Source organism: Malania oleifera, chromosome 1, assembly GCF_029873635.1.
Source record: "Malania oleifera isolate guangnan ecotype guangnan chromosome 1, ASM2987363v1, whole genome shotgun sequence".
Classification (NCBI taxonomy): Eukaryota; Viridiplantae; Streptophyta; class Magnoliopsida; order Santalales; family Ximeniaceae; genus Malania; species Malania oleifera.
The window spans coordinates 20859144-20871778 of record NC_080417.1 but is presented as its reverse complement, the minus strand read 5'-3'; positions in this window follow the sequence as shown (position 1 = coordinate 20871778).

Sequence of the window (12635 nt, the reverse complement as noted above, 5' to 3'; positions counted from 1 at the left end):
AAAACATATATACATGTCAAATCATGGCAGAATATATTGCATTTTCATAATCATATCTCATCTCATAAAAAAATAATAACATAAAAACATTCCTGGTAGGTTAGTTGGCTGTTGTCATGTATTACCCCCACATGACTGGGTTGTGTGGCCCGAAGGCAGGACCTGACAATGGTTGGCCGACCACTGCCAAGTCAAACAGTAGTCTACATCTGATGGGTCTGCCAGACCTGTTTCGTATACTAGGGGCGATCACAACACACTTCTTTAATAACCACATCGACCATCCAATCTCACACCACTCCATACAACGACGTTAACACAAATATCATGATCACGAAAACCATGGACACATAGCAACGGTACCATGCAAGTGCTAGCCTAGACTAAGCCAACCAGGTTCTGATATCATATAGCATATACTAAAACTGTGATACATAGATATTTCATATAATTTATTCTCATATCAATCATATCATTTTGCGTATATACGTGTATCATGAAAATCATTTACGCCAGTATTACACATTTTATCATAACTTGGCCCGTACGCCGGCAAAACATAGCACAGCCCGTACGCTGGCAAATCACAGTCACATAGCATGACCCGTACGCCGCAAAACATAGCACAGCCCGCACGCTGGCAAATCACAGTCACATAGCACGGCCCGTATGCCGGAAAACATATAAAAACCTCGGCCCATACACCGATTTTCCATCATAAAAATCTGTATCATTCACATTTCCAAAAAATAGTATTTCCAACGTTTTATACTCATGCCACACTAAACATATTTTCCACGTATTCAACATAACATTATTTAAACAGTATTTTCCCAAATATAACTCATATATATATATAAACATATTTACTTTCCAGAATCAAATACTATATATATACATACATTTTCTCAACAAGAACTAGCTTAGTTTATCCCCTTACCTGATTCTTGGAAAGCCTTTAATAAAACTGCCCCGTCCTCGCAGGGTTCAAAACTCAACACCCTGAAAATAAAAAATCTCAATATTAAAGTTCAGTATTTCTAAGTGTATAACACTTCCTACAACTGTCACAACTCCAAATAATGAAAAAAAAAAAAAAGCCTTACCTCAACTTAGGACTGATTTCCAACTCGGTTTCACCAACGATCCACTCCGGCAGATTTGGAGAGAACTTCACAATGAGCATGGTGGTAGCCTCAAATCTTCGATCCGGCGGGAAACAAGCCCAAAATCGAAGAGAGAGAGAGAGAGTGAGAGAGGGAAAACTTAGCTTCTTTAGAAAGTCAAAATCCAGATTTTCATATTTATAGAATACGGTATTTCATCGACGAGACACGTCACCTCATCGAAGAGTCCTTCATTAAATTCATCAACGAGACCCTATATTCGTCGACGAAGTTCAAGTTACCCCAGAACCTCTCTTGGTATTTTCTCATTGACGAAGCCCTATGTTCATCGACGAATTTTCTTATGCACTCGTCGACGAGGCCCTGTATTCATCAACGAGTCCTGGCAATTTCTTTGAAATTATTGTTATCCCCCAAAAGGCAATGTCGTTGATGAAGTTGACTGTCTACTTCCATTTCTGGTTTCCATTTCCTTTCCGTTTATTATTTAAATCTCATTATTATTCGGGTCATTATAGCCCCGACCCGCCATGTGGGCCCGAAGTACGAGATTAAACATGTAAACTCTCTAATAGCAACTGTAGCATATATAAATGCAACCCACCCTAACCAGGGAATCTCAAGTGCACCTGCCCTTACTGAAGTTAAACCATGTAGCAAAATATTTAGAAAACATCCAAACACTTTACTAGAGTTCTATCCATTCCCAAATACATACATACCACTATCTGTCTATATATTACAAATCCAAGAAAACAAAATAAGACATCTTGTATCTCACCAGTTTTGATAACCACTCCCAAAAGTCTAATCCTAGCCCCAAGGTACGCTAGGTATGGTTCACTAGAGGACCTAAAAAAGAATTTGTGTAATGGGGTGGAACACTTCTCAGTAAGACAGATTATATTCATATCAATGTATGGCTAGCATGAGTTCTCGTGAATATAAATATTTCATTATTTATATGTATATGAAATGACATTTAAAATTGTACTACACAGTATATCTAAAAATACATAATTTCTGAATAATAAATTATCGGCTCAATATAACCCTTTTATAGTAAATTTGCCCATATATGCATAAAAGATACAACTTGGACTGTTGTATTACCGTCGTCATGTTACCATAAACTCATACGACATGCTTTCCCTCGTGACGAGTTGTGCAGCCCAAAGGTTGGACTCAACATATGGTCGGTTGACCATAGTGGAGTCAGTAAAGGGAGTAAGTATGATTGTGCCTACCTGTGGTCATCCGAAAACTACCTCGAATAGGGCCCCCTGGAAAAAACCTTGGAGTAGTATTGTGGCCTTGTTCACCAAATCATTTATCCATCATCACATTATCATCCTAGTGTGATTGCGCTTCGTGCCAATATATAGCTACAGTACCGTGCTCAAAATATCACATTTCATATCCACAGGGCTCTAGAATCATATATGACAATTTATATAATAAAAACAACTTTATTCTTAGTTCATATAAAACCTATCTTTTATTAACTCTCGACTCCCAACTGTCATATTAAATCTCGACTCCCGACCGTCATATGAAATCTCAACCCCCAACCGTCGTATCAAATCTTGGCCCTTAGGCGTCATATTAAATATCAGCCCCTGGCCGTCATATCATATCTTGTATTATCAATAAAAACATTCTACTTATATATACCATTTTGAAACTGTTCTCATGCCACACAATTTTTATCTGATAGATCATAAAAAAACTGACAGTGAAAAACATAAATTGCTGAAAATAGGGTCTGAGCATCTCCAGGGTTTTATTTAACTTAAACTATTTATTTCATAGAAAATAGGAGATTTCAAACCAACCAAGTAAATTTTCCCGAAAACATATAGCAGCCAAAAACACCCTTTTATATACTTGATTCGTTTAGAAAATCCCATATTGCAATTTAATCAGTTCATATTTCAAAATTAATTGACATAATATAATCCCCTAACTTGTCTTACTAGGAACCCTAAACCCTCGTCCTGCAGCGTTCGAAGATCAAAACCTTGAAATTAATCCCAAATTAATCAACCCAACTGACATCATATTTCTCATTTAGCATTTCCTAGTCCTCATATACTCCAAGTCAACAATAAAACCCTAAAATACCTTCGTTTTGGAGTGGTGCCTGGAAAGCCAAGATCAAAAATCTGCTCCGTTAGTCTTGTAGAGAATCGCCCTTAGATTCCTATGGCGGCTTCCGATCGTCAATTCAGACAACGAGTGGCGAGAAATCGAAGAGAGACAAAGTGTGGACTTGGGTTAGAGAGATCGAGAGAGAGAGAGAGAGAGAGAGAGAGAGAGAGAGAGAGAGAGAGAAATTATGTTTTCTTAATGAAGAAGTAAAAAAAATTCTATTTGTAACCCCTTTGACTTAGCACAATTCGTCGACAAAATGGGACCTTCGTCAACGAACTGTAGAAGGTCGTTCATCAACGAAAGAAGGGGTCTGTCGAAGAATCGTATGCTTGAAATTCCTCTCGCTATCTCTTTGTCAGCACGCCTGAATTTCATCGACAAACTGTAGAAGGACATTCGTTGATGAAAGAGGGGATTCGTTGACGAAACCTGCTGTTTGCCCTTTTAAATTTTTCTTTCTTCTTTTTCTTTATTTATTTCTTTATTTTTCGACTTTGGGTTTCTACAATCCCCCCCACCCCCTTATAAAAAATTCATCCCCAAAATTATCACTGATCAGCTGATCTGACTCTAGAAAAAGCCGATGGCCACCCACATAATAGTCCCGTCCCAAATTTATTAAATATTATCACTTATGGCAGAGAAATACCATGATTACATATACTATCTCGGAAGATTATAATATCGATAAAAAACTCTCCTAGAGACCATCCATAATCCGTAACAATAAATAACTGATAAACTAAACAACTTACTCTAAGTAACCTATATACAAAGCCAACACTTACCTACCGCTCTACTTACAAGTTTAACGCTGAGCCTCTCTGAACAGCTATGCCTATTTCTAATGTATCTCTGTCTCTAATTCCCATGATGCTTCCTCCACTATATGATTCTACCAAAGTACCTTTACAAGCAGAATTCTTTTTGTACGTAGCTCATGTTCCTTATAGTCTAGAATTTGAACTGATCTCTCTTCATATGCCTAAGTGTCCTCGAGCTTCAAAGACTTGTAACTGGTCACATGCTAAGGATCCAAAATGTACTTGCTCAGCATGGACATGTGGAACACATCGTGAATCCTAGATAATGCTAGAGGTAACGCAATTCTATAAACCACTAGAGTTCGGCACCTGCAACCATATAGTGCCTCATACGGTGCTATCTTGATATTGGCTTGATAACAAATATTGTATGTGAACTCAACTAATGGCAGATATTTAATCCAAATACCCCTGAAATCAAGTACACATGCTCACAGCATGTCCTCTAATTTGAATGGTCCTCTCTGCCTAAACATTGGTCTGTGGGTGAAAAGCATTACTAAAAGTGAGTTGAGTTCCCAATGTGTACTATAGACTCTTCCAAAGTCGAGAAATAAACCGCAGGTTCCTATAAAAATTGATAGATATAGGCACCCCGTGCAGTTTGACTATCTCCTGCACATAATACTCTGCTAGCCTATTCATAGCATAACTGACCTTAATCAAGATGAAATGGGTAGGTTTCGTCAGTTTGTTAAAAACTACCTAGATAGTATTCTGTCCCTGAAGTGCCGAGGACAGCTTCGTGACAAAGTCCATAGAAATGTGATCCTACTTCCACTTAGGAATGAGAAGTGGTTGCAACAATCCAGTTGCCCTCTGGTGCTCGACCTTCACCTGCTGACATGTCAAGCATTGCTTAACAAAACGAGCGATCTCTATTTTCATGTTAGACCACCAGAATGATTCCTGCAAATCCTTGTACATATTTGTGCCCCTTAGATGTACTGTATATAAAGAGCGATGTGCCTCTTCCAAAATGGTTCATTTTATCTTAGCATCATTTGGTACGCATATCCTCGTGTGAAATCTCAACACCTCATTATTTGAGACATTGAAATTTGCATTTAACCCATCTTGTATTCTACTCACAATCTCTGCCAGCTCTACATTTTTCATCTGAGCCGTCCTGATCCTTTCTCATAAAGTCAGTTGCACTACCAGTCTAGCAATGAATGTCTGGTGATCTTCTTCCACTAACTCCACACCCAACCTTTCCAAATCCATTCTGATCTGATGCCGAACTCTAACTGCTGAGACTGACATAGGCACTGACTTCCAACTCAAAGCATCAACTACCATATTAGCTTTTTGTGGTTGGTAACTGATGGCAGAATCGTAGTCCTTTATCAACTCAGACCATCTCCACTACCTCATGGTCAACTCCTTCTGAGTTAAAAAGTACTTAAGACTCTTGTGGTCAGTAAAGATCTCGAACTTTTTACCGTACAGGCAAGGCCTCCAAATTTTTAATGCATAGACTACTGCTGCCAATTCTATGTCATGCGTAGGATAATTCTTGTTGTACTCCTTGAGTTGGCGAGAAGCGAATGTGACAACTTTTCCATGCTGCATTAAGACAGACCCAAGTCCCTTTTTAGATGCATCACTGTAAATCACAAATCCACCCTCTCCTAATGGAATGGTCAATATAGGGGCAGTAGCTAGACACTGCTTCAGTTCTTGAAAACTCTGCTTGCACTCCTCATTCCAATCAAACTTCATATTCTTCCTCATGAGCCATGTTAGTGGACCTGATATTTTAGAAAAACCCACTACAAATCACCAATAATATCCTGCTAGACCAAAAAAATTTCTAACCTCATGCATGTTCTTCAGTCTCGCCTAATCAACTACTACTTCTATCTTACTCAGGTCCACTAAAACACCTTCCCTAGACACCACATGTCCTAGAAATGCCACTTGCTCTAACTAGAATTCACATTTCTTGAACTTTGCAAACAATTTCTTTTGTATAAGTAATTGGAGTACCAACCTCAAATGAGTTTCATTCTCCTCTAGACTCCTCGAATAAACCTGGATGTCATCGATGAATACCACCACAAACTGATCTACTTACTTATGAAACACCCCATTCCTTAGGTCCATGAATACCGTAGGAGCATTAGTCAATGCAAAAGGTATAACCAAAAATTTGTAGTGGGCATACCTAGTATGGAAGGTCATTTGAGTACATCCTCTTATTTAATCCTCATTGGATGAAACCGGGATCGCAGATAAATCTTGGAGAAGACCTGTGTGCCTTGTAACTGATCCAACAAATCGTCAATTCTGGGTAACAGGTACTTATTCTTTACTGTTATTTGATTAAGCTTTCTATAGTAGATGCACATCTTCATTAACCCATCCTTCTTCTTTACAAACAACACTAGTGCTCCCTAGGGTGAAACACTCAGTTTGATAAACCCCTTATCAAAAAGTTCCTGCAGCTGCTCCTTTAACTCCTTTGATTTAGTTGGGGCCATTATGTTGAAGCCTTAGAAATAGATGTTGTCCCTGGAAGCAACTCAATGGCAAATTTCATCTCACGATTAGGAGAAAATCTCGGTAAATCTTCTGGGAAGACGTCGGAGAACTCCTTTACCTTGGGGATATCCTCAAGTTAAAAATCCTCTCTCGGTGCTTCTTTCATAAATGCTAAATACCCCTAGCATATCTTTAGGAGTAACCTCCTCATTTGAATAGCTGAAAGGATTTGTGGTGCAGAGCACACACACGACCTGAAAAATATAAATTTCAGCTCCTCAGGAGGTCAGAAAACTACCTTCTTCCTGTGGCAGTCAATACTCGCATACCTGGATGCTAACCAATCCAACGCTAGAATTAGATTAAAGCCATGCATATAAAATATAATCAAGTTAGCAGCTGTCATTCTCCCTTGAATTTCTGTTGCGTAGTCTCAGATCACTTTACTACACACTACAAGTGACCCTTTCGGTGTGACCACTTCTAACTCGACATCTAACAGTTGTGTTTCTACCATGCACAATTTAATGAAACCCAGAAAAATAAAGGAATGCATCACACTAGATTCAAACAATACAATGGAGTTATTTGAAAAAATGGAAATTGTACGTGTCACCACGTTAGCGGAATTCTCAGCATTGTCAACAGTTAAGGAATACACCTGCGCCTAAGTCGTACCCCACAAATAGTTTTCGCATGGTGCTTGATTAACTCCCTAATATGGCTGCTATGGGGATGTATTAATCCATGCCGTGCGACAATCTCGTACCAAATTCACAGGCTTACCGCATCAAAAGCAACCACCTGATCTTGCCCTGAACTCTACCAAATGTCTTTTGCCACATGTAGGACAAACAAGGCTTGATTAGGTACCCTGAAGTGCCCTAACACTCGTATCATGACTCTGCCATTACCGTACCTTCTCCAAGGACCATGCCTCGCACCTGTATGAGAACTAGGAGGCATTGACCTCTTCTTTAGGTTCAAACCTCAACATCCCCCTATTGCCTCTACCATAGTGACCTTATCTACCAATGTAGCAAACTTTTGTACCTATAACATAGTCACCTACTTTATAATCTCTTGCTTCAAACCCTTCTCGAACTTCCAAGCCTTCACAGGCTTGTTTGGTATCATGTAAGGAGCAAAGCATGACAACTTCACAAATCGGGCGGTATACTGCTGAATAGTCAAGTGTCCCTAAGTTAGGTTTGGGAACTCCTTTGCCTTTGCTTTCTCGACAAAGGCTGAAAAATACCGATCAAAGAAGACCTCTCTGAAGTGGTTCCATGTCATCGTCATTGGTACCAGTCTCTGCTCCTCCTACAGCTTTACCACTTCCCACCATGTCTCGGCCTCTCTAGTCAATTTAAACGTAGCATATAGCACCTTCTTTTTGTCAGTGCATCGTAGTATGGCCAAGATCTTTTAGATTTACTGAATCCGATTCTCTGAAAGAATTGGGTTGGTTCTTCCTACGAAGGTAGGAGGCTTCAAATGAGTGAATGTTTCGATAAAATCCCCCAACTCAGTAGTGGGACGATCCTACCCCCCGAGAACACCGCATAACCTTGGCTATAAACTGCAAGAAAAAAATCCTATAGCACCATTGTAGAATCGCTGCCACCCTCATCGACTGCTCCCTCGCTACTACTACCTCTAGCAACAACATTACTGTCCCTAGGATCCATCATGTTGACATAAGCAAAACGAATTTAGAATCCTAATATCCTACTATGTCAGGTGCAATCATAAAACTAAAATGCTTACTTTAAATAAATTCCAAATACCGGCCTAACTCTTTTCCCCTAATTCATGACATACTCCGCCAATTTCATATTCCCATTCTAGTTTTTAAGTTCCTACCTCTCTATTCGGAGAAAAAAAAACTATCAATGGATTGTTGTAGTTTTCTAAACTCGTCAACTGATCTAGAAAAACACAGAAGTCCGTCAAGGAATTTCTATCTCTATGCTAACAAAGAAAAACTTGAAATTCCTATTCTACCCCTCCCTATCCTCATCCTACTTAAACCTATACTCTGGTGTGATTGCACTCCCTGCAAACATATAGTTACGGTAGCATGCTTATAATATCACATTTCATATCCACAGGGCTCTAGAATCATGTATGGAAATTTATATAATAAAAACTGCTTTATTCTTATTTCATTATTAACTCTCGGCCATTGTCTATCATATTAAATCTCAACCCCTGACCATCATATTAAATCTCAGCCCCTGGCTGTCATATCACATCTCGGCCCCCGCCCATCATATCATATCTTGTATTATCAGTAAAAACATTCTACTCATACGTACTGTTTAGAAACTATTCTCATGCCACACAATTTTTATTGGATATATCATAAATAAACTGACGGGAAAAGCATAAATTTCTGAAAATAAGGCCTAAGCATCTCCAAGGTTTTATTTAATTTAAACTATTTATTTTATATAAAATAAAATATTTCAAACCAATCACATAAATTTTCCCCAAAACATATAACAGCCAAAACCACCCTTTTATATACTCCATTCAGAAAATCATATATTGCAATTTAATTGGTCCATATTTTAAAATTAACTAACATAATATAATCCCCTTACCTCACTTACTAGGAACCCTAAATCCAAACCCTACGATGTTCGAAGATCAAAACCCTGAAATTACATTTTTTGCAAATTAATCAACTCAACTCGCAGCATATTTTGCATTTAGCATTTACTAGGCCTCATACACTCCAAGTCAACAATAAAACCCTAAAATAACCTGGTTTTGGAGTGGTGCCTTGAAAGCCTAGATAAAAAATCTGCTCCGCTAGACTTGTAGAGAATCACCCGTAGATCCTCGTAGCGGCTTCTGATCGTCAATTCGGGCGATGAGTGGTGAGAAATTGAAGAGAGAAGAAGTGTGGGTGTGGGTTTGAGAGAGAAATAGAGAGAGAAGGAGAGAGAGAGAGAGAGAGAGAGAGAGAGAGAGAGAGAGAGAAAATATGTTTTCTTATTGAAGTAGCAAACAAAATTCTATTTATAACCCCTTTGACCTGGCACAATTCGTTGACAAAATGGTACCTTCGTCGACGAACCGTAGAAGGACGGTCATTGAAAAAAGAAGGGGTTCGTTGATGAACCATATGCTTGAAATTCCTCTCAGTATCTCTTTTTCGACGACGCCTGAATTTCATCAACAAACTGCAGAAGGATATTCGTCGACGAAAGCAGGGGATTCGTTGACGAAACCTGCTATTTGCCCTTTTAAATTTTCCTTTCTTCTTTTTGTTTATTTATTTCCTTATTTTCTAGGTTTAGGTTTCTACAATGTATGATAGGATGATCTACACCATGCGCAGCCACATGCTTAGGCTGGTCAAGCTACTGATTCTCCTTATCGTGCCACCATCCTAGGTACTCTTCAAATTTTTCGTCAAAATATGAATTTCATGTTTCGTGCAATGCAGCGAGATAAACATTCAAACTTATGCTGAATCAATCAGCTCCTCGCCATGATTGAAAGCCACACGGGTAGCACTTCCTCATATAAAAGGAAAACACCCATAAAGGAAAGCTCGAGCGAAGAAAAGGACGAAAAGGATGATGAGGATGATGAGTGATCATCTAGTGGTAATCCTCTTGATGAGAATTAGATTAGAATGTTTGTTAGTTATTCAGAGAGAGATCTTTGAAAATCTTTTCTATCAGGTTGTATTTTGACGATACTTGTTTTGTATTATGATTCAATGAAAAACAACTTATTGATGTATAATTAATAATATTTATGCATATTTGTCTTATTTGCAACCATTCTCTGTTCTATATTGGATATGATGACAGTGTGTGCATGTTAACTGTTGAATATAATTTTGACTTTCTGCTGATAGTCATTCTTTTGTGAACGACATGCTGATTGTTGGCATACAGATGTTTGTTTTTGCTTTTCATTTGACTAGTTGTACCATACAACTTATTCTTTGTTGAGATCTTTTTTCTGATGTCCAAAGGGGGGAGAATAAGCAAAAATGAATATGAATAATGCATTTGTATTTTCTACAGAGGGAGAATAATAAGAAAAATGTATTCTATGTAAAAAGGGTTCCACGTAAAAAGGGAGAAATTTTTAAGCTACATGAAAAAAATTATTATAAAATACCTTTTGAATTCTAAGTTGAAAGGGGTAAATTTTTTTGTCAAAGGAGAGAATTTAAATCACAATTAAGCATAGAAGAATAACTTTACATTGTTTATTTTATGTTTATGCTTATTGTGAGAGGGAGCTTTATCAAGGCTACCTCATTTTTTTCCTTGTTTGTCATCATCAAAAAGAGGAGATTGTTGGCCTAACAAGGCTTAATTTCATTCTAATAATGACAATCTAAGGTATGTAATTGTGCTATCAAGTGTACTTATACGTATTATAGCTTACTAGCACAATGAACGATGTTTTAAATGTAAAGCCTTGAGGAACACAAGTAAATGAAGAATGGCCACTAAAGAAATGTTTGGATGAAGATCAAGCCTAAAGACATGAAGACTTAGTATTTAATGTGTATTTTAAAATATTTCTCATGTATGTACTTCTCAAATCAGTATTTATTTATGAAACTCTTAGGATTAATTATTGGACCTAGAGACCTTTTTAATTACTTGGAAAATATTTTTAAAAAGTCCAAATATCATTTCAAAAGGCTACAAATAAGTTTTGGAATCAAAAAGATAAAGAACATTGAATTTCAGGATGTTCGGGCGCCTGGGGCTTATGCTTAGTTGGCCAAATGTAAGAATCTGAAAAAACTAGTCCGGCATCAGAGAGTTCAAGCGACCGAACTTATGGTTTCATCGACTGAATGGCTATTGCCATTGTTAAAGTCTAGACAGTGTTGGTTTGAGTGACCAAATTAAAGCTTCAATCGACCAAATGTAAAGTTCACTCAACCGAAAGGCTAGTACCTATTTCAAAATTCATAATTTTAATTGGTTCGGGCGATCGAATTGCAAGTTCGGTCGACCAAAGCATGCGATATGTTTTACGAAAAGTGCAATATCTTTTCGATTTGGAAATATATTGTTACCAAAACTTGCACAAACAGTCAAAATTCAAACTTAGCTATAAAAGACTAGCAACAACATTGACTTTACATTGAATATCTATTGAACGTCATTTCTCCTTATTAAAAAAAGGTTTCTAGTTATTCTTTTAAAGTTCAAATCTTTAAACCCAGAAAACCAAGCCAATCTTTTGAGCTTCGTAGCAAATATCATTTTGAGAGTATCATAGTATTTCTTCATGTACAAATCTGCTATATTAAGAGAGTTCTTCATTGTACAAAATCAATTATTGATTTCTCTATAAACTAACGGTCCCGGTTGTGAATCGTTGATAAGAAAGAGGGATGTTCTTGCTTGAGAGGTGTCTCTACCTATTGAAGGAGAGAGGTGTCTCTACATACGGAGAGAGGGGTCTCCACTTATTGAACGGAGGGATTAATAAAATCCTCATAGCAAAATACATGAGGAAAGGACATAGGCATGGTTGTCAAACCTTGTAAAAAATTCCAGTGTCACTCTTTCCCTTATCTCTTATACTTTTCGAGCATATTTATTTTGAAGTATGGTTTGTTTTGATTTGTGAATGTTGTGAATGAGTTGAATATGTATATCAATCAAACTCTACTGGAGTTACTAATTTAAATTTGATTAAATCTGTTGATATCATATTGTATTGGTTCATTGCTCATTCAAGCTCTAGCATAAATCTTAGTGTGGCTGAGTATATTCATTTTTATATTGATTTGTTGTGAGCATTGTCCATAGTTTGTGATTGATTAAAAATTTAAATATAAGTTTAAGCTTTCTTATATTTAGGAATATTGACAATGGTATAGTTGTTTGCTGAAAATACTTTGTAGTGATTAAAATTTTTAGAAGACGTGCTAAAAAGGTTTTGAAAATGATTAAGCTTCCGTACATAAAATTTTAAAATACCCAATTCACCCCCCTCTTGCGGTTACACCTTAACTTTCATCTTTCTCTAATTTATTGGGGAT